Source organism: Euphorbia lathyris, chromosome 3, assembly GCF_963576675.1.
Source record: "Euphorbia lathyris chromosome 3, ddEupLath1.1, whole genome shotgun sequence".
NCBI lineage: Eukaryota > Viridiplantae > Streptophyta > Magnoliopsida > Malpighiales > Euphorbiaceae > Euphorbia > Euphorbia lathyris.
Genome location: NC_088912.1, coordinates 262,385 through 284,754, shown reverse-complemented (window position 1 = coordinate 284,754; position 22,370 = coordinate 262,385). Strand labels below are relative to the sequence as shown.

At 35.0% G+C, this 22,370-nt stretch overlaps 1 non-coding gene across 1 annotated transcript; it reads left to right on the top strand.

The window, feature by feature from the left end:
- The first annotated feature begins 345 nt into the window (after positions 1 to 345).
- On the top strand, positions 346 to 452 carry LOC136225141 (small nucleolar RNA R71). Its single transcript, XR_010686873.1, has one exon. It is a non-coding gene; the product is annotated as a small nucleolar RNA R71 (small nucleolar RNA).
- Positions 453 to 22,370: the final 21,918 nt, after the last annotated feature.

The following is a 22,370-nucleotide window of genomic DNA, read 5'->3' as shown; positions in this document are numbered from 1 at the left end:
TCGTAATCCACATCTGTTTGGATTGGCTTACCATTAGAATCACACGGTGCCATAAACCTATCAATTTTGTGCGATAAGGCAGAAAATTGGATTTGCAACATCGCTACTGGATCAAGGTTCACTATACCTTTAACTGATGATGTTGTTGAGGATGATGGTTTCGCTGATGGTAGGTGTCCACGTTCCGCGGGCCACATACTACTGTTGATTGCCATCTCCTCCAAAAGTTCTCTTGCTTGGGCAGATGTTTTCTTCATGAATAACCCTCCAGACATAGCGTCCAATGAACCTCTAGTTGTAGGATTTAGTCCATTATAAAATGTTTGCATTAAAAGTTCAGCGGGCAATTGGTGGTGTGGGCATAAACGTTGAAGTTCTTTAAAACGTTCCCAAGCCTCATATAGAGTTTCACTATCATTTTGAGAAAAAGACGTTAACTCTTTAATGACTCTTGCGGTTTTTGCTAAAGGAAAAATTTTTGATAAAAATGCTTGGGCTAATTGCTCCCAAGTCTCAAATGTTGCGGCTGGCATAGAAGTTAACCATTCTTTGGCTCGATCCTTCAAAGTAAAAGGAAAAAGGAGAAGTTTGATTGCTTCTGCAGTTACATCAGTAATTTTAAAAGTGTCGCAAATTTCTAAGAAATTTGTCAAATGGGTATTAGGATTTTCGTTAGGTAACCCGTAAAACGTTATATTATTTTGCAACATATTAAGCAACGCAGGCTTAATTTCAAATTGGTTTGCATTAATTTGGGGTCTAACTATACTGTTTGTTACACCGGCCACTCCTGGCCTAGCGTAATCCATAAGTGTGGCCATAACTTCTGGCTCGGTAATTTTAGTTTTTATTGGGGTTTTGTTTTTCTTTTTCTTTTCTTTCTTGTTCTTTTTAAGAGTTCTTTCAATTTCTGGGTCAATAGGATCTGGTGACGTGCCTGAACTTCGAGAACTGTTCATGAACTTGAAATTTCGCACGAACCGAAACTACCTACAAAACAGAATTTGAAAAATAAATATGTTAGTAATTGAAAATAAATAAAATATAAAAGTTTGAATAAGTATGAATAAACCTAGATTCGTAATAAAACACGAAAAATTTAAAATTTTGTCAAAATTTTTGGCATTCCCCGGCAACGGCGCCAAAAACTTATTGAGCGATTTCCGCAAGTGCACGGTATACGCTTGTAGTAATAAAAGATATCGATCCCACGGGGAACGTTTTTTGACAAAACTTATTCTGAATCGGTTAAATTTACTTTTAGGTTTATAATATGGGAAAATCGTTTTAAATCGGTTTAGGTTTTGAAATTGTTAGAATAAGAATTAGATTAGAGTATGAAGATGTTAAAAAATATCTGATTTAAGAATGAATTTGCAAAACAGGAACGTTTTAGTACTTTAGAAAAGTAAACAAGTATATTTGTTTGCATTAAGCAAAGAAAACAACTTTAAACTTTGTACGAATTATAAAGATGAAATAAATGACGGAACCTCTAATTAATAGGCTTTGAACGCGACAAAACCCTTATCCGGGATAATTGCCCTTAACCAAATTAAAACTCTACCGAGATAATAATTTGCCTAAGTGTTCATCAAAGTTTCCTTGTAAAGATTTTGAATTAAACTACGTTTTAATGAAAACACCAGCAGTCACTTTAGTGGATTGGTTACCATAAGTGCTGCATAAAAATCTATCGAATAGAACAGACTTTATTAGATGAAATATAAATTGATACAAGTTTACAGAGAACATGGAGCATTGAATTCTTCGACGGCGTGCAAGTGAACGGGTTGTCAATCCTTTCCTTGGGTTTCGTTAGAGTTTGTCAGGCTCAGGGGCGAATCCTCTACTCAATCTTCTCGTTGAATCTTCGTAATAGAGACTGGGTCGGTCCACTACCAAAATGTAAACTAAACTGGAACAATGTCTAAACGCTACTGAATTTGTTATTATTTTGTAAACAATGTGTGTACATCATATTGCTTTTGAACAGAATCGAAATCTAACTTCTGAATCACTTGATTCGCAATTTCTGCATAAATTCTACACTAATCTCTTTCTTCTACACGTATAACACACTATATTTCAACTCTCCATCAACTCTTTATTTATAGATGTTGAAGAGTCTTGATTGAAGTGTCGTGTCCGTTGTGAAGGATCGTGTCCGCTGCAAAAGGACGTCTTTATCCACCCGAACGATCGCGTTTCGTCGAAAACGAAAGTGTGTAACTAGGCCTCTAAAATCTCCTGCTCGTACCGAGAATATTAAATTCTCTACCGAGAATGGGGGAGCATCAATTGTACTTCAGACGAAGGGAAGGAGAGGCTGAGGGACGCGTGTCGCGATCGTGAATAGTGGGGGCCGCGGTCGCGGCACGGAGCATTTTTCACTTCTTCGCTCTCGTTCGTGTCCTCGATTTGGCGTTATTAATTTTCGTCGTCTTTGACTCCTTTTGTAGGGCTTTTCTTCTATTTTTGAGCTCTTTTTACTCCTATTTGGATTTTACCAAATATTTATGTACCTTGCATGAAAGAAACATATTCGAGAGTAAAAGCTTTCTAAATGGTTATAAATATCATAAATTCGTAGAAATATTGATGTAATTATTGATGATATTTTAGGTATATTTTGGGCTTAACATCCATTCAATTGGCCGATCGTTCAGTATGTTATCCTAGGGGAGGAGTGGAAGATGTGCTAGTCAAAGTAGGAAAATTCATATTGCCCGTTAATTTCATTATAATGGACATTGATGAAGACTTGCATGTTCCTATTATCCTAGGTAGACCATTTTTAGCCACGGGTAGAGCATTGATAGACGTAGGAGAGGGACAATTATTCTTGAGGATTAATGGGGAAGAAGTCATTTTCAAAATGAACGAGGCAATGAGACGTGCAAACAATAATGATGACACATGCTGTTTCTTGGATGATTTTCAAAGTCTTTCTACTTTGCAGGAACAGGACACTCTGGAGACTTTATTGGGAGAAGAGGTGAACATATGTGAAGGAACAGGCTGTTCCATTGAATCCAACCTACCGACATCTATTTTCGATCCTACTGTTCCTACTCATCAAGAACCACCGGAGATACCAAATGTGCCGGTGTCTAAACCAGAATTGAAACCGTTGCCTGCACACCTCGAGTATGCTTTCCTGGAACCACCCAGCGGAAGTCCAGTCATAATATCCTCAAAGTTAACTCCTGATCAGAAGGCGCAACTTATGGCGGTTTTGCGAAGAAACAAGGATGCAATCGCATGGAAAATTGATGATATAAAAGGTATCAGCCCAGCAGTCTGTGTCCACAGAATCTTGATGGAAAAGGAACACAAGCCATCTGTCCAGCCGCAACGCAGACTGAATCCCCACATGAAGGAGGTTGTGCGAAAAGAGGTGATCAAGCTTCTTGATGCCGACATTATTTACCCAATCTCTGATAGTGTGTGGACCAGCCCTGTTCCAAAGAAGGGAGGAACAACCGTAGTCCTCAACGACAAAGACGAGTTGGTGCCCACAAGAACAATAACAAGGTGGAGAGTTTGTGTTGATTACAGAAAGCTCAACGAAGCCACAAGGAAGGATCATTTCCCCTTGCCCTTCATTGATCAGATGTTGGAGCGGTTAGCTGGCTATGCCTTCTATTATTTTCATGACGGTTATTCAGGATACAACCAGATCGCAATTCATAGTGAGGATCAAGAGAAGACAACGTTCACATGTCCGTATGGGACCTATGCTTACAGACGAATGCCGTTCGAACTGTGCAACGCTCCAGCCACTTTCCAAAGATGTATGATGTCCATTTTTCATGACATAGTGGAGCGGACCATAGAAATATTCATGGACGACTTCTCTGTTTATGGAAACTCTTTTGATAGCTGTCTAAACAACCTCGAAGCCGTGCTTGTGTGATGCAAGGAGACCCACTTGATCTTGAATTGGGAGAAATGCCACTTCATGGTTACGGGCAGAATTGTTCTCGGGCATAAAATTTCAGAAAAAGGGATGGAAGTGGACAAAGCGAAGGTGGAAGTAATAGAAAAGCTGGCTGTTCCGGGCAATGTAAAAGATGTGCGAAGTTTTCTGGGGAACGTAGGGTTTTACCGCAGGTTTATCAAAGATTTTTCAAAGATTGCGCTACCATTGTCAGCCTTACTTCATAAGGAAGCGAAATTTTCTTTTGACGCAAGCTGTTTAAAGGCGTTTGAACTCTTAAAGAGCAAGCTGATCAACTCGCCTATACTGGCAGGACCCGACTGGGAGCAACCTTTTGAGATGATGTGAGACACGAGCGATACTTGTGTGGGAGCTGTTCTTGGACAAAGGATAAAGAAAAAGTTTAGGCCAATTTACTATGCAAGCAAGACATTAAACGAGGCCCAGCAGAACTACACCACTATAGAGAAGGAGCTTCTTGCAGTTGTGTATGCCTTCGACAAATTTCGACCCTACTTGGTGTTATCCAAAGTAGTTGTGCACACAGACCATGCTGCGTTGCGCTACTTGTTCGCGAAAAAGGATGCTAAGCCTAGGTTAATCCACTGGCTATTATTGCTTCAAGAGTTTGATCTCGAAATTAAGGATAAAAAGGGAACGGAAAATGTCGCGGATGATCATTTGTCAAGGATTTCTCACCAAGGCAGCCATTAACAACCAGAGATTTTGGAAAAATTTCCAGACGAGCATCTATACGCCGCACAGCCTGCGCCATGGTTTGCCGATATTGCTAATTACCTAGCAAGTTCGCTTAAGCCGCACAAACTGTCCACTAATCAGAGAAGGATGTTTTTTGCTGAAATTAAATATTATTTTTGGAAAGACCCCTATCTTTTCAGGTTGTGCGCCGACCAAATTATTCGAAGGTGTATATCGCAGGAGGAGGGACAGGATGTTCTAAGCCATTGTCATGACTGAGAAGCTGGAGGGCACCATAGCGCTAGCAGAACTGCAGCAAAGATTCTTCAATCAGGTTTTTTCTGGCCAACACTTTTTAAAGATGCCCATCTATTCGTTAGCACTTGCAATGAGTGCCAACGAACAGGCAATATCTCGGCTAGAAATGCCATGCCCCTCAACAACATAGTTGTTTGTGAAATTTTTGATATTTGGGGCATAGATTTTATGGGTCCATTCCCTACGTCTTTTGGGAATAAATATATCTTAGTGGTTGTAGATTATGTGAGAAAGTGGGTTGAAGCAATGGCTAGTCCCACCAATGACGCCCGTGTGGTTGTAAAGTTCATGAAAAGGCTGTTTGCCAGATTCGGTGTCCCACGAGCGATCATTAGTGATCAAGGAACCAATTTTTGCAATGCCAAATTTGAGAAGCTGATCGGCAAGCTTGGGGGTCTCTCACAGAATTGCCACACCTTACCATCCACAAACAAGTGGACAGGTGGAGATTTCCAATCGTGAAATTAAAAGAATTTTAGAAAAAACTGTTGGCAGTTCTAGGAGAGACTGGGCAAACAAGCTTGACGATGCTCTTTGGGCATATAGGACGGCCTATAAAACACTGATTGGAATGTCTCCATTTAGATTGTTATATGGAAAATCTTGTCACCTGCCGGTTGAAATGGAAGACAGGGCTTTTTGGGCATTAACATTCTTAAATTTTGAGACACAGGCTGTTGGAGAACAGAGACGGTTGCAACTGTACGACATGGAAGAATTCAGGGTGTTCTCCTACGAGAATGCAGTCAACTACAAAGAAAAGACGAAACAGTGGCACGATAAAAAGATCCAGGAAAAGGTCTTTCCTGAAGGTTAAAAACGTCCTTTTGTACAATTCAAGGCTGAGACTTTTTCCAGGAAAGTTAAAGTCACGATGGTCAGGACCATTCACAGTAAATAGGGTGTTCGAGCATGGAGCTGTGGTGATGCTCCTTTCAAATTGAATGGGCAGCGTCTCAAATCATATCTTGAGAATGACCATAAGAGGAAGATTGACACTGTTCACTTCCAGGACCCTCCGCACCAACGATCAGAGACGCAGGGTGTTTGCTGCAAACACCAATTGCAGCAGGAAAGTACCCCTCCAACAATTCCTTTTTATTTTATTATCCCTCATCATGTGTTAAGTCATTTACCTGATAACAATTACATTGTCTCATTTTTGCTTTAACCATGCATTCAAGTCAAATCGATATATTCACAAGGAAAAATATAAAACTTCTACCCTTGTCAATAAGAGTGAAGTTTTAAGTTTTGATTGTGTAATCTTTGGAGGGATGCGGAGCTAGGTCGTAAGAGTTTTTTGGGGGGGGGATAAATTCAAAATAAAAATAATAAACACACAAATCAGAAGGATAAGGGACACGTCAAATCCACTGTCATAGGCTCTAATTTCAGCCTAAACGCCCCCTCGGTAAAAAACAAAAGTGGATGGTGTGCCGTAATTGAATAATTACGGTACCCTTGCGTCTTTTCGCCTGGAATGGTCATCTCTCCATATAACTTATTCCAGGTGGCAGATTAGGAGACGATCTTTAGGGCGGTAGTTCAAGAGATATGTCTCCTCTTTTCTACTTAAAGGACGCAGACTGCTGGGTACCCTAATTAGTCTTTACGCACTATTCTCTCCCACCTTTACCAAGAATTCTTTTTCTCATACAGGTTGCGGAGGCACCTATTTAGTTTGATTTATAGATGAGAACTCGTGGTTCGGGAAAGCACGTAAAAGTCGAGGGCTCGACCAAGAAGGAGAAAGCAAAAGGCAAGATGACTGAACCAAGCACGGTCGCTTTCGTTCCGGATGAGAAGCTAGTGAAAAAACTCTCACAGTTCAAAGATGCTGAGGTGCAAAAGTACTACGAAGATTTGGCTAAACTTGAATTCGGGCCCATACGAACAGTTTGTTGGGACACCCTGAAGAGGCTCAAGCTTGCTGAACGTGTGCGCAAGCTCATGGAAGCAGGCCATTTCGGCAGCTTCTTTGAGATGACGGAGCCGGCATACAAGGAACTGACGTTAGAGTTCCTGGCTACTTTCAAGCACGATGCTGAGATCACTGACCCTGATGAAGAAGGGAAGTTCAGTTTCAGGCTCATGGGTCACACTCAAAGGCCTTCGCTCAACATGTTTAACTGTTTGTTAGGCCCTTCGGACGATGATGACCTGGAGTCCGAGAGCTACAAGGAAGCATTCACCAAGACCCCTGATGTCTTTGACCCTACTGCCTTCTAGAATTCTATTTTGGGACAGCAACATTATGACGGAAGTTTTCCAAGGCGTCAAATATTGATGATTATGCTGTTCGTTACTTGCATAAGCTGGTCTCTAGAACAATTTTTGCTCGCGAAAATCAAGCCACTATACCGCATGCAGACCTTACAGCTTTGTGGAGTATGGCAATCGGGCCAAGAATGAATTTAGGTTACTGGTTTGGGGAGTACATCAGTGCTTTTGGTAAAAATAACTCTTCGCTCATCTGCTGTGGGAGCATTATCACTAGAATTGCTGAATCCATAGGAGTTTTTAAGCCTGAGGACCACTCTCGGCTCACTATTGTGAACCTTCCGGACCAGATTGATCTCTGAAGTCTGTAGAAAATATTGTTTGACAAAATGGTGAATGGAAAGTGGGTTTGGATGGCGGACTTTGTTGCGGCCAGGAGAGTCGAAAGCCGGAAGAGGAAAAGTGAACCAACTATGTCGGTCTCATCGGATTCCGAAGAAGTCGAGCGGCCAAAGGATCTGGATTTCTATAAGAAATGTGCAAAGCTTTCGAGTGAGGACATCCTTGACAAGTTCAACGCCCTGTTTGCTCAAAACCAAGCCAACCGAGAAATGACATGCTCAAAACCATCTGTATTGAGGAGCATGGCAAGGAAAATGCCTGAAACACCTGCTAATGCTAATGCTGATGCTTCTTCGAAAGGGGAGGGCATTCCTGCCACTGCGGATAGAGAGGTTAACTCATCTCTTTCCCAGCCCGTCTGATTCGTCACCTTTGTCGCTGTCCTAGCATTTGGTAACATCTAACCCCTTACTCTATCAAATTGTGCACTCTGCCTATGTTTTTATGCTATTATTATCTATATTTTGCTGCCATCCTGATAACATTAAGGACAATGTTCCGTTTTAATTTGGGGGTGGGGAATTACACATCACAATATATGCAGGCATAACATGATAAATGCTTATTCAGGTTGATAATTTAATTGATTTGGTGAATAGCAAATATCCCCTTGAGAATCTTTGATGTAAATATCCTTTGTAATCTTTTCTTTGCTGTCTCGTCTCCTTGTTTATTAAATCTCTTCGATTGTTTTGTGTTCACGGGAATCACCGTACAGACTGTGCGTTTTATGATGAATTTGTCTAGTTTTAGTTGTTTGAATTATGTCTCCCCGAGTCTGGAAGTTCAGAAAATTTTGAAATTTTTAAATCTTCTTTCACAATTAGAAACCCTTGCCTTATTGCATTTCCCCAAAAATAGTGAGAACTCGAGCCTGCAAGTGCATCTAAATTATGCATTGATTTTTTCTGAGTGAGCCAGCACTCACTATCTTTAGGAAGAATTTGCCTTGGTTTGCCCTGTTCAAATGGAGATTCTTTTTAACAATCATAGGAGGAAAAAGGCAATTAGATTCCCTTTTCACTACACAAAAAGCCACCGGTGCTTTGCACTCCAAATTTAGGATAACCAATTTGAGCCATAACCTGTTCTTTCTAAACACCACGCAAAGAAACCCTTTCCTTTCACTGATATTCCTAAATACCCTGAATTCTGTCTTGTGCTTCAAAACCAACTGCTTAATTTGAAATCATTGTTTTTAAAGATACACAAATCAGGAAAACAAAGACGATTGAGCAGATGATGCTAAAGAAAAGATAGAAAGGAACCTGGGAATCATGTGTTTGGATGGAAAAATCTTTAATGATTGTTCATTATGAATAGAAAGAGTAGTTTGTTATAAGAAGCAGGCTGTGTGGATCGGGTAAGGAAAGGAATGCTAATTTGTTGAAAGCTGTGTAGGTTAAATAATTTGCATAAAGACAGAATTTATACACTTAAATAGCTTCTCACTGTCAAACCAGAATCTGAGCCTAACATTACAACCTTTGTCAAGTCCTTTGGACTATGTTTGGAAGAATTTTGACCCATAGATTCAGGACCAAAAGGCAAACTCACACCCTAAGGGTGTGGTGACTGAGCTAAGGAGTGAAGTTGCATTCTTTTTCCTATGGTAAATAAATGCCATACGAGAGTGAGTGAATTATTCTAGTCCTTAGTGAGGCATGTCTGGCGAGTCGGTTGCTCCTTGTGAAAGTAGAAGTCTAAATTTTAAGCTTTAAAGAATTTCTCGATTAAAGGCATACAGTTTAAAACAAGCCTTAACTTTTCAATGAGATCATAGCTCGCATCTGTCAACTACCCCGCTGAGCAAAACAATTTCTTTTCTCCATATCATTCTCTGTAATATTTCATTCCTAACTCTTCTTCTGTTGAATTCTTTTTTCTTACATTTGGTTGCTTGAGGACAAGCAAAGATTCAATTTGGGGGTATTTATTAGGCATGAAATTGACTAAGTTTAGCACAATATTTATACAAGAATTGGGGTGTTTTTCTGTTATATTGCAAGAATGAAGGGCTGATTAATGTTTTTTTGCAGATAAGTAAAGATTAAAGCCAAACATGCTGGAAACAGCTTGTTTCGCAACTGCCAAAGAGGAGTGGAGCCTTTCTATGATCCAGCGGTCAAACGCCGGATAATCTGATGACGGACAGCGACAGAACAGAGGTGGGCGTGGCAGAGGCAGCAGGTGGAAAGGTGTTTTAGTGGTGTTACCTAAAGTAGCATGATGACAAGAAGTTTCAACCCTTGAGTGTTCAAGGGTCAAAATGATCCATAATCATTTATGATTGTTTAGTTTTAGTTGGAGTTGACTTATTTCTGTATTATTTTGTAAGGATACTTTCGGGTACCAATTTTGGTCCCGGTCTTTCTCCTTTAAATAGAGGTAGCAAAGGGAAGACTAGGGAGATCGAATATTTTGTTTAGAACAGAAAAGTCACTGTTTAGGCGATAGAAGAGAGCTCCAATGGAGTTTCTGAATGTAAAAAGAACTTCTGATTACTCACTGCTTGATATGAGTGAGTAATCCATTTTGAATGGACACGGCCAGTCCGGGCCGGTGATGTAAGTCTTATAACTTTTGCAATGAATATGTAGTATTTTACCAATGATGTGTTGATGAGGGTTTATATTTCTGTGCTTCGGCATTTATGCATGTGATAGATGAATGTTAGGACACTGCTTGCATCTTCACTGATATCTCTATCAATCTCGCAACCTCGAAGCAGACATGTTTGATGGTTGTGTCAAAGGTTTTCTTAACAAAAATGCAGCTTTGATGTTAATGCAAGAAAGAATGTTCCTTTGGGACGCTATTGGTTCTAGTAAATCTTAGAAACTTAAGAACACACGAAAGTTGACTTAAGTGGGCATTAAAGCTGATACATTGACTTCATTGGTATTATCACTAATTCGTTGGATTGTTGTATGACCTTGCACTACCTGTTCGGCAGTGCTTAGCCTGTTCTATCTTTTAAACTGTCATCTATTTGTCATATCTTTCATAGAATTAGCACTCTTTTGTCTTAACTGACCAAACTTAAACAATCAACCCTACTAAGAAGATACTTTTACACACACACTGTTCAGCAATGATTTTCTAATATAATTTTGGATTTCAATCCCTGTGGAGACGATACTTGACTTATCATTTTATTACTTGTATCTAGTACACTTGTTAGAGTCTCATCTGAGGACAACAATGTTGCTTGAAGAAGCTTTCTAGACTCAAATCTACCATACCATGGTATTCAATGGGAGTTTAAAAGCCAACCAAGTTTTAGGCTAAGTTATTTATGTTGACTAAATTATAATTTTATAAGGAGTGGATATGTAATTTGGGGAACTAAGAAAAATTGGCACAAACCACTTTTTTACTCAATTTTAATTTTTTTCATACAACCTCATACCAAATAGAGACTCTTATATATATATATATATATATATATATAGGGGTGAGATCCAGCGTGACAATGACTTAAGTTGTGACAAGAAGTTTATTGTGTGACATAACAAAATTACGTAGTTTTGATGATAATTAAAAAGGGCAAGGTGGCAAATTGGTAAATAAAATGAAAGAGAGGATAGAGAAAATTGTTTTATTTCTTTTCTTTAAAATACATTTTCCCGACATCTCTAACATCGTTTTTCGAAAATTTTTATACTATTAGACTCGTCTAAATTAGACAGTCATTTTAAGATCCCTGAAGCTCAAGTAAAAAAATTTCCGGTGAACGGAATCCGGGTGGGCGTTTTCCGGCGAGAAACAAAGTGCACAGAAAATTCTCAAAAAATGTAAAACATTATTCTAAGAAACTTTAATTCTTGGGTCGAAACAGGATTTCTTACGGTTTAGTCCCCATAAAACATTTTCCTTAATTTTATCCATTTTACATGCTTCAACAATTTGTTGGGACTATACCATAAGAAATCCCGCTTCGACCCAAGAATTAAAGTTTATTAGAATAATGTTTTACCAAAAAACGCCCACCCGGATTCCGTTCACCGGAATTTTTTTTACTTGAACTTCAGGGATCTTAAAATGACCGTCTAATTTAGACGAGTCTAATAGTATAAAAATTTTCGAAAAACAAGGTTAGAAATGTCGGAAAAATGTATTTTAAAGAAAAGAAATAAAACATTTTTCTGTTGGAACAATGCAAGTATTATGTTGGAACAAATGGTACACTGATTTGAAACAAATTGTACACTGATTTGGAACAATGTAAGTAGGACAAAAAACGTGCCCAGAAAATTATCAAAAAATTCGAAAAGATGTAAAATATCATTTTAAGAAACTTTAATTCTTGGCTCAAAGCGAAATTCCTTACAGTTTTGACCCAATAAAATGTTGAAGCATGTAAAATGGATAAAATTAAGGAATAAGTTTTATTGGGACTAAACCGTAAGAAATCCCGCTTCGACCCAAGAATTAAAGTTTCTTAGAATAATGTTTTACATTTTTTGGAATTTTTTTAGAATTTTCTGGGCACTTTTTTCTTGCCAGAAAACGCCCACTCCGATTCCGTTCACCGGAATTTTTTTTACTTGAGCTTCAGGGATCTTAAAATGACTGTCTAATTTAGACGAGTCTAATAGTATAAATTTTTTCAAAAAACGATGTTAGAAATGTCAGAAAAATGTATTTTAAAGAAAAGAAATAAAACAATTTTCTGTTGGAACAATATAAGTATTATGTTGGAACAAACGGTACATTGATTTGGAACAACGTAAGCAGGACAAAAAATATGTCGAGAAAATTATCAAAAAATTCCAAAACATATAAAACATTATTTTAAGACACTTTAATTCTTGGCTCAAAGCGAGATTCCTTACAGTTTTTACCCAACAAATTGTTGAAGCATGTAAAATGGATAAAATTAAGGAAAAAGTTTTATCGGGACTAAACCGCAAGAAATCTCGCTTCGACCCAAAAATTAAAGTTTCTTAGACTAATGTTTTACATGTTCTGAAATTTTTTGAGAATTTTCTGGACACTGTTTTGCTTGCCGGAAAACGCCGACCCGGATTCCGTTCACCGGAATTTTTTTTACTTGAGCTTCATGGATCTTAAAATGACCGTTTAATTAAGACGAGTCCAACGGTATAAATTTTTTGAAAAACGAGATTGGAAAAGTCGGGAAAATGCATTTTAAAGAAAAAAATAAAACAATTTTCTCTTTCCTTTTATTTATAAATTTGCCACCTCTTTTTGGTTAATTACAAAATTGGTTATTGTCACACAATAAAGCTTGTCACACCATAAGAGATGTGTCACACCTGATCTCTCCTCTATATATATATATATATAGCTTAAACCATTTAACTTAATTTTGAACCACATGCTTGTCCAAATAAACATCACAAATATAAATCTATACCCTACACCATATATTAGTCTATATATCACATTATTGATCTATTTTCTTCACCCAAAATAAATGCATTTTTTACTTATGCATTCAAAGGAAGACTTCTCTCTCTCATCACGTGAACATGCTCAACATTATCCTTTTTTTAACTCAAAATTAAGTTTAATATTTTAACAATTTAACCACACAACACATTCATTTTTATTGAATTATGTGAAAAAACTGAAAAGAACAATACATTCATTTCCAATATCAGTCTTCAGCCTTTGTTGGTCAAGCATAAATTGAATTATGTCAAATCAATAATGCTATCAAATATGGTCTGAAATGTGGGCACTAACTCCTTAATTAATCGCTTAATACCAATTGAAAAAAAAAGTTATAAACTTTATTCTTCTTCAGATCAAAATTAAAATAATTATGCTAAAATTGACGTTGAGGACTAATATAATAAAAATTGATGTTTAGATATAAACTCGAACGTTAAACTTGGATTGATTTTTAGGTATCAACTGAGTCATTTTTGAAATTAGTTGGTATTAAAACTGAGTGAATCTAAGTAAATTTGTCAAAATTTACCAATTGGAGTGTTGGCCAACTTTATGGACCTTTTGACTCTTAATTCAATGCAAATATAGACTAGAGATGGGGATGGCTACTGTACCGGCACATACTTGGTACTATCTGATCCTAATGGAATTATCGGTACTATATATAAAAGGGATATACCATGAGTATGAGCTTGAATAAGGAGAGTTATTAGTTAGTGTTTATGTCCCCATCTTCTTACCATTCTTTGGCTTTTTGTATTTGTTACACATTGCTACGGGGAACCACCATTAGTCCTGGAAATAAATTTAATCAAGTCCTATTTATGGGAATATGTTCAGAAACAACATTAGTCTAGGAAAAAATACAATATGATATAATATATAAGGTGACAAATAATTAATACTTTATATCCTCTTAGAATCTTAAGTACAAGCTTATTTTTATTACAGAAAAATAAAAAGGAAGGGAAACACTAGCTTAATTTTGACCAGGAGGGGGTGGAGGACTATGGCCAGGATTAGATCCTGTTGGTGGGTAATCATCCAACTCTTGTAAATTTTGCATCCAATCTTCCACCTTCAAAAAAAAAAAAGAAAAAAAAAAGATAACATAATAAAATGTAAGTTGAAACATCTAAAAAATTAAATATTAATAGGAAAAATTTAAGAAAGTGTATAACATAGATAACATAGAACTACTCTATCTACACATGTAAAAATGAATCCCGATTTTGGATCCGGACTAACGAGTGATCCAGACGAACCAGAAACCCATCAAACCCGGTCGAGTGAGAGGTAGTAAAGCAGAAAAAGTTAGGATCTACATCTACTATGCATTTAAACTTTTATCTAAGCCACTGCGTTAATCACTATTTCATTTATTTCTCCCAATCAACTTGGCTATTTCTGAAAAATATATATCTACATATATTGATACTAAAACTTAGAAGATTTAATAGCATATAATCAATAAAATCTAAAAAATATACGTGGAGGGCATTGTTGAAAGAAGACACCTCTTCAATACCAGAGGCTGTAATCATGAAGAGAAATGGATGATGATGCTAAATTAACATAATCAAATTAATTATTAAGATAAGATATAAGTTAAAGAGTAAATTACTTGATGAAGGGGCAGAGTTGAGAGAGATTATAAGGTGAGAAAGAAATAGCAGAATTAGTAGTTGATGAACAAAAGTCTTGTTCGCCATATTTTGGAGTGGTGGGGTCTGGTCTGTTCTAGTCTGGGATGATGAATTTATATTGCAGATCGCAGATTGAGTTGGAACAAAACAATTAAAACTCCACCAAACACATTTCCTTTTATGCACTATTACCTAAAGTATGCTTTCCTTTTTGGCTTTCTCCATGAACACATTTACAACACAATGTACTGGCTTTCCTTTTTGGCAATTTCAATTTTTAGTCTTCATTATCAAATTGAATTTCAAAATCGTCACCCATTCTTAGAAGTAGTAAATATTTCCCATTAATTCTTTTTACAATTAATAAAATTAGCATCAAAATCTTGCAATGATAGACTATATTTTTATGTAAAAATTAGATTCTAAATACCATCATAAGTGTATAACTAATACATATAAAAAAAAGTTGAATATTCGAACATTATGGACATAAGAAAAAAATATATATATAAAGAAAACCATTTTCATATTTTTTTCTCAATTATCAATTGGAACGTTTAACATTTCAAAAAACAAGTTTTATACAGGTGTTGGACCCCATATTTACATACAATACAATCATATCAAATTCTAGACTTATTTGATGATAAAATGAGGAACAATAGGACGTGAATTTGGAAAAGTGAAGAATTAATGATTTTTATAAAATATTATTTAGGATTAATTTGATAATTCAAAAAATCACTTAGTAAATTGCCAACCACTTAAAATATTCAATTAAGTTAAAATCAGTTATTTCAATAAGTCAAAATATTTAATTTAATGTTTTAATTCAAATATTATGAACTATTATTTTTATAGTCAGTATTTTATATTTTTAGTATTTATCAAATAGTTACATCATTTCATAGATTCACTCTTACAATAGTTTTTAAAAAATTATTGCGAGCAAAAACACAAATTATTTAGATATAGAAGTTCACATTCCTGATTTTCTGCTCTTAAAAAAGTTCACATTCCACAAGTCATTTTCCAATATTTTTTCCGGTCAACTCGATTTCGTTAAACAAAAAATAATTTACATTGTTTCTATTCTTGACATACCAACTTCGATCCCAAACTTTCGTTTCACCCAAACTCTTATCTGAAACCCAATTTTAAGCCATTTCATATCCAGGAAACACCATTTATTGCTATCATTTATTTGCATATTAATCAGGTGAAAACAGAAAGAATGTGAAAATGCTAGAAACCCGCAAACAAAAAAAAAATGGAAAACAAGAAAAAGGTGAAAACCGAAAAAATATCAAAAATAGAAAAATGAAGAAACCTGAAAAATGGTAAAATCGAGAAAACTGAAAAACAAAAAAAATATATGAAAAGATGAAAGTATGTGAAAATGCTAGAAAAGCCCAAACACAAAAAAAACTTGGAAAACGGTGAAAACACGGAAAAAAATGTGAACATGTATAAACACTACACATATTAATTGTAAAAACAAAAAAAAAAAGAAAAAACTTGAAAAATGAGAAAATGGAAAATAGTGAGAGAGATAAAAATGCAAAAAATGTTAAACAGTGAAAAACAGTAAGACCACAAAAAACATGAAAAAAACCCTAAAAACGAAAACAAATAGACCTTTTCTTTTTTTGTTTTTCATATTCATTTTTACAAAAAAAAAAACAATACTTCATCTACAAATCATTATAAGCACGATTTTTTTTTTTAGTTATAACTTCTAATGTTCTTAGATGTCATTTTAATATAAAAAAAATTACAATTGTTTTCCTTAGGTTTAAAATCAAAGTTTTTGCATAACCACGTTAACTTGCCAACACAAAATGACCTAAAATATACAATTGTATATCTTTCTATATTTATAAATTTTACAAGTACCACAGTTTATATATTTACACATGATTTCGTATTTTTTTGCAGACACAACTTAAACATCTCATATTTTTACATATCATTTTTTTATAGATATAGTAAAATTGCAATTAATTTATGAAAACAATACACAACCCAACATAATATTACTGGTGAGTTAAAATTTGATTAAATAGATTTAGAATCAAATTTGATTAACTCAGTCTGATCTAAGTGAATGACCAAATTCAAGTGACATCAGGGTCCATATAAACACTACTCTTAATACAAAAATGACATTGAAATTTTAAAAGTATTAGTATATTCTATATTTCTAAATTGTATTACTAAAAGAGTTTATAAATTTACACATGAACGAAAACAACATAGAACTAATTATATTTGACCATTTTTTTTAATTGGATTTACTGATTTTTTTTTCCAACCAAATGAAGCTACCTACCCACTAAACCTTATGAATATGATTTTTAGAAATCATGGAAACCAAATCTTGTCCAAGTGAGAATATTAGGTTGGTTCAATGGACCAAATCCCCTCTGATCCAAGTTTCCATATATAAAAACCAAATTCTTCTGTATACTTGCAATTGAATATTTTTTATCAGATCCTCTAAGATTTTCAATTTTACTATATATATATATATATAAATATCCCTCCAATTGATAACTTAATGCAATACACTTGTCTATGGCTATGATTTTATCAACATGGCTGTTCACATACAAGCCCAACATATACAAGTTAATTACAAAAATACCATTCCAAATCTCATATATAAACAATTGATTCATGAACAGAAACCTAGCCACCCAAATGATATATATATATATATATATATATATATATATATATATATATATATATATATATATATCTTCACCAACATTGTCTTCTTTTATTAAGAAAGTCTCTTTTATTCTGTATCTCAGTAAATCACACTGATATTCAGTTGTATTTACTTAAAAAAATGAAGGATTTCTCCATCAAAATCATCAAATGAACAGTGGCTTTCACTTCTACAAGAGTGGTCGCTTCCTTGTGGTTTTCCAAGAAAATGTAAGTATACAAATTCACTGATATTCTGTATCCCATTGCTTATATATTGTTCATTTGATGCCATTGGAAACCGTGTCTACAAATTCCTTGTATTGATTTTTAGTTTGTTTTTCTAATCTACCCAATGCTCCTAAATTTAATATATATGTATGACTTTCCAATTTGAACTGTGGAATTTGTTCTTTTGGCTTCTAAAATTTGCATATTTGGGAGCAGTTGCAATATGGTAGAATTGGTGTCTGAGTACATCATTGGGGTTGTAAACTAGATTGTTTAAATTTATATCATTCCTTAGAGAGAGACATGGAGAGATATGTAACGTTATGGCTATTGAATTTATTTATTTTTAAATCAAAAGAAATGGAGAAATTTGAATAGATCTACCTTGGAATATTTAAGAAATAAAAAGAAATTTGAACATATCTAGAATGTTAGTGAAAAATCTGAATCAATCTCCAAAACACATGATTTTAACTTAGTTAATTTTGTGTAGCAAAAATGACATTGAAGAAACATGAAGAAAGTCCTTGTGAAGATATGAGTGCTTCAGCGGATCTAAGAAACAGGAAGAAAGAAAAAGTATATTCTAGCACTGATTGCAGAATGTCGCCGGCGAAAACACTTCTTCTTACAACGAATATGATAAGAGGATTTGAATTATTTATTTTCTGTTTATGTTAACTTAACCCCTTACATTTAGATTTCCACTATTTAAATGAAAAATGATTAAGTTTATTTTTGAGAACATTTGGTTTATTGATTGGTTCATTATGTTGTGAAGTTATATGAAGAAATCCCTTTGTAAAATGCTATTTATTTTCAAAAGTTGATCTATGGTGTGTGCTAAAGCTGTGGTCCTTGTTTCATATTGATGAAATAATAGAAGAACATTGATATTTTGGTTTTGCTAATTTTTTTTATGTGTGTGTGTTGCTTAAACTGTTTAAACTTGGTGAAACCCGTTGTATACGACATGCTTCGATCTGTTATGATTAGTTCAATAAGTTTTGCCCTTATCCTCTTTTCTAAATTATGGTTGTTTAACTTGTTATCTGTCAACTTCATTCCTTATGGTCATCTTTGGTAGCTTTTGTTTTTGTTGGTGTAAATTGAGAAGCTAGCCTTCAAAAGATTAATATTGTAAAAAAAAAAAATTGAGCACTTGAGGAAGTCATGTTTAGTTCTTGTGAGCAGCATTTAGTCCCTTTGGTCTTGTAGTTATCCACAATAATATATAAAGCTCTTAGCCTATTGGTTGAGAGCTTACATATGATCTTAGAGGTGAGGTCATGGGTTCGAATCACATGGGTGAGGTGGGTTGAGAGTTTTTCTTTGTCTTTAATGTAATTTTCGTTTGTTTAATGTAAGTGCATTGCGCACAACTTTTATAAAATATATATATAATTGTTTTGTTTTGCTTAGTATGTTCATTTTTCCTTTTTAAATTATGACATCATTAGTAATTTAGAATGACGTATAAATAGGGTACATAATTTGTGTGGATGGATAGATAATGTTTTTGTGGTTTCAATTAACAATTTATTATTTTAAATTAGTTAATTCTAATCCAATTAAAAAAATGGCTTCATTGGTAGGTGATCTGTAAATTCCACTGTAAACCCTCATCGAGGTCTGTGGTTTGCCCTGACCTTGGGAGTGGGTAGACCTACCCTTACCTAAACTTTTTTCTACCAAAAAAAAAAAGGCTTCATAATGCATCAACCCAACAAATTCATGTGGTTTTTCTATTGCGTTTATAGGTCCCATGTGATTTTATTCCCTGTGTTAATGGTGACATTTGAAATATACAACAATATATAATATGTGGAACGATTTATATAATTTTTGGATTAGAAAGGTTATTTGAGTATATGAAATTCAAGTTTCTATGCATTGAATGATCTCATGGCTTTCTTTGGCATTGTTCTGTTGGTTGCAGGAAGAATGCAAGGATTTGCATCAAAGAATAAGAGATGGTTTACTTAATGGATAGTTGTAGATAGACTATAAACTATCTTACTGCGTCAATATAGTGCAGAACAGTTAAGCTGCTTAGGCCTGGTGCTACTTCAACCGTTGAAGTTCAACTACTAGTATACTGCTGCTTTAACTTTCAAATTAGATACAGAAACCAAGGGCTAGCAATGGTGACAGAGAGCACTCATCTATGCTCTCCCTTAAAAGAAGAAGTATGCTGCCCAGAAATTTAAGAAGAATTATGCCAAAGCTAATTGAGAGAATAACCTACAGAGTATACTAATGGTGTTTATATAATCATGTTGAACTGAGAGAATAACTTCCTGCTAATTGTACAGATGCATGAATGGGCAAAGTGACAAAAAGTTTACCTTATTTTTGGTAGCCATTGCTGGTGATGACTGTACTTTCCTTATTTTTGGTGTTTATATAATCGTGTTGAATCTTTACTGCCATAATAAAAGCTATGGTAATATGGCAACTTGTTTCTCTCAATTGAACTTTTAAATGAACCTTTAAAATGTAATATTTTAGCAGTTTAACATTTTTAGAAGACAGATATATTTTCCTCCTGTGTTATATCCAAGTCTTTGGAGATCCTAGCGTGATCCAAATTAAGACCTAGATTCATTTTGAATGTTATAATGCAATCTACAACATTCATATCCAAGTCTATGGAGATCCTATAGCGTGATCCAAATTAAGACCTATATTCATTTTGAATGTTATAATGCAATCTACAACATTCAAAATAAGACACAACCAAAGAGGGAAGAGAGAGGAGAGAAAAATAAGAAAAAAAATAAGAAATTAAAAAGAGATAGAGAAGATGGTATATTTGATTTTTATTTTTTATTTTGGGGTTTGTTTGTGATAATTAGATAATAAAGGGTCAATTTATAAAAATAAATAAATATAAGAACCAAATTAACTCTTTCCCCTTTGACTTTTAACACCGTTAGTCAATTTGGTATGTGTTTGCTAATGGAATGAAGTACATGGTACCACTTTGCAAATTTTTAAACCACATGGGTGTTGTTCGAAAATGGGTGTATATAAGGACCAAATTAACTCTTTTCTTTTTGACTTTTAACACCGTTAGTCAATTTGGTATGTGTTTGCTAATGGAATGAAGTACATGATACCACTTTGTGCACCATGTTTCCTCTCAAGGTGTTATTATGCATTTAGTTGAAATGCATTTAACTTCATTTGGACCTGATGAAAATTCTTATTTGAGCCTAGTTCAGTGCATATGTAGATTATTGGCTCACAAATTAATTTTATTATTCATAATTTGCAGACTGACAACTTGCTGTGATTTATACCTGCACTTTGGTGGCAAGTGGATACTAATGCCCACAAGGCATTACATTGGTGGTAATGTGGATATTGAATTCAAGTTTGACATAGATTTTCTCAGCTATAAAGACATCAAAGACAGATACATTGATGACTTAGGGTGTAAGGACATTCAACATCTATATTACTTAGAGTTGGGGAAGTCTTTGTCTGATGGCTTAATGTTAGTTGAAGGTGATAAAGACATAAGATCAATTATGGGTCATGTTACAGAAGGCAGAGGAACTGAAGTACATATCTATCCATTTGAGGTGAATGATATTCCATTTTATGAGCATGAGAAAAGCATGCAGCCTAATAGTCATGTGAAATCAAATCGCGATAACAGAACAAACGATGAGATTGTTGAAATATTTACACAATCAAATGCAGCTCCTATGTTAGACGAATTGGATGAAATAGAAGCAAGCCAAGTGGATGGAAATATTGAAATTCATACTGAATATAGAGCAGACTGGAATTCTTTTGAGATACGGGAAGCATATGAAGGACACGGTGGTAATGAGGGCAGTGATGATAATGAAGAAGATTATGATAATGAGAAGTATGAGTCTGATGAAGTTGGTGTTATAAATAATCTGATGGGAAATGAAGCAGCTATTAAAAGGCTTTGTTTAAATAAGAAATTCACTTTCGAACTTGGTCAAACATTTGCAAATGCTAAGGCCTTTCGATTGGCTGTCTCCAAATATTCAGTTCAAGAGGGATGTCCATTAAAAGTGATCAAAAGTGATAAAAATAGAGTTAGGTACCACTGCGAACCTACTTGTTCTTTTAAATTATATGAATTGTGATGAATTTGTGGTTAGGACATTTGTCCCAAGTCATGAATGCACTCGACAATATACTAACCCCAGAGCCACAAAATTGTTTTTAGCTGAATATTTTAAGGAAAAAATTAGGGGAAAACCTGAGTATTCAATTAGAGATATGAAGGATCATGCAAAGGAAGCATTAGAACTAGAAGTGACACCTAGTATGTGCAAAAGAGCTAAGAGGGCGATCATTCAAGAGTTGGATGGGGGATATAAGGAAGAGTACTCATGTTTGGAAGCATATGTGAATGAGTTGATTACAAGTAATCCAGGTAGCACATTTGATTTACAGTTTTCAAAAGAAGGTCTCAGAATTGGCAAAAGAATATTTTGTCGATTATATCTATGTTTTGATGCGTGTAGAAAAGGATGGATGGATGGATGGATGGATGTAGGCCAATAATTGGCCTTGATGGTTGTTTTTTTAAAAGATATATGCAAAGGGCAACTACTTGTGGCTGTGGGACACGATGCAATGGATCAAATCTACCCAATAACATGGGCTGTTGTCGAAAAAGAGACCAAGGCAAATTGGGAATGGTTCTTGTCTCACTTGATAGAAGATCTGAAGCTGCAAGATGGGGCTAATGTAACACTGATGTCTGATATGCAGAA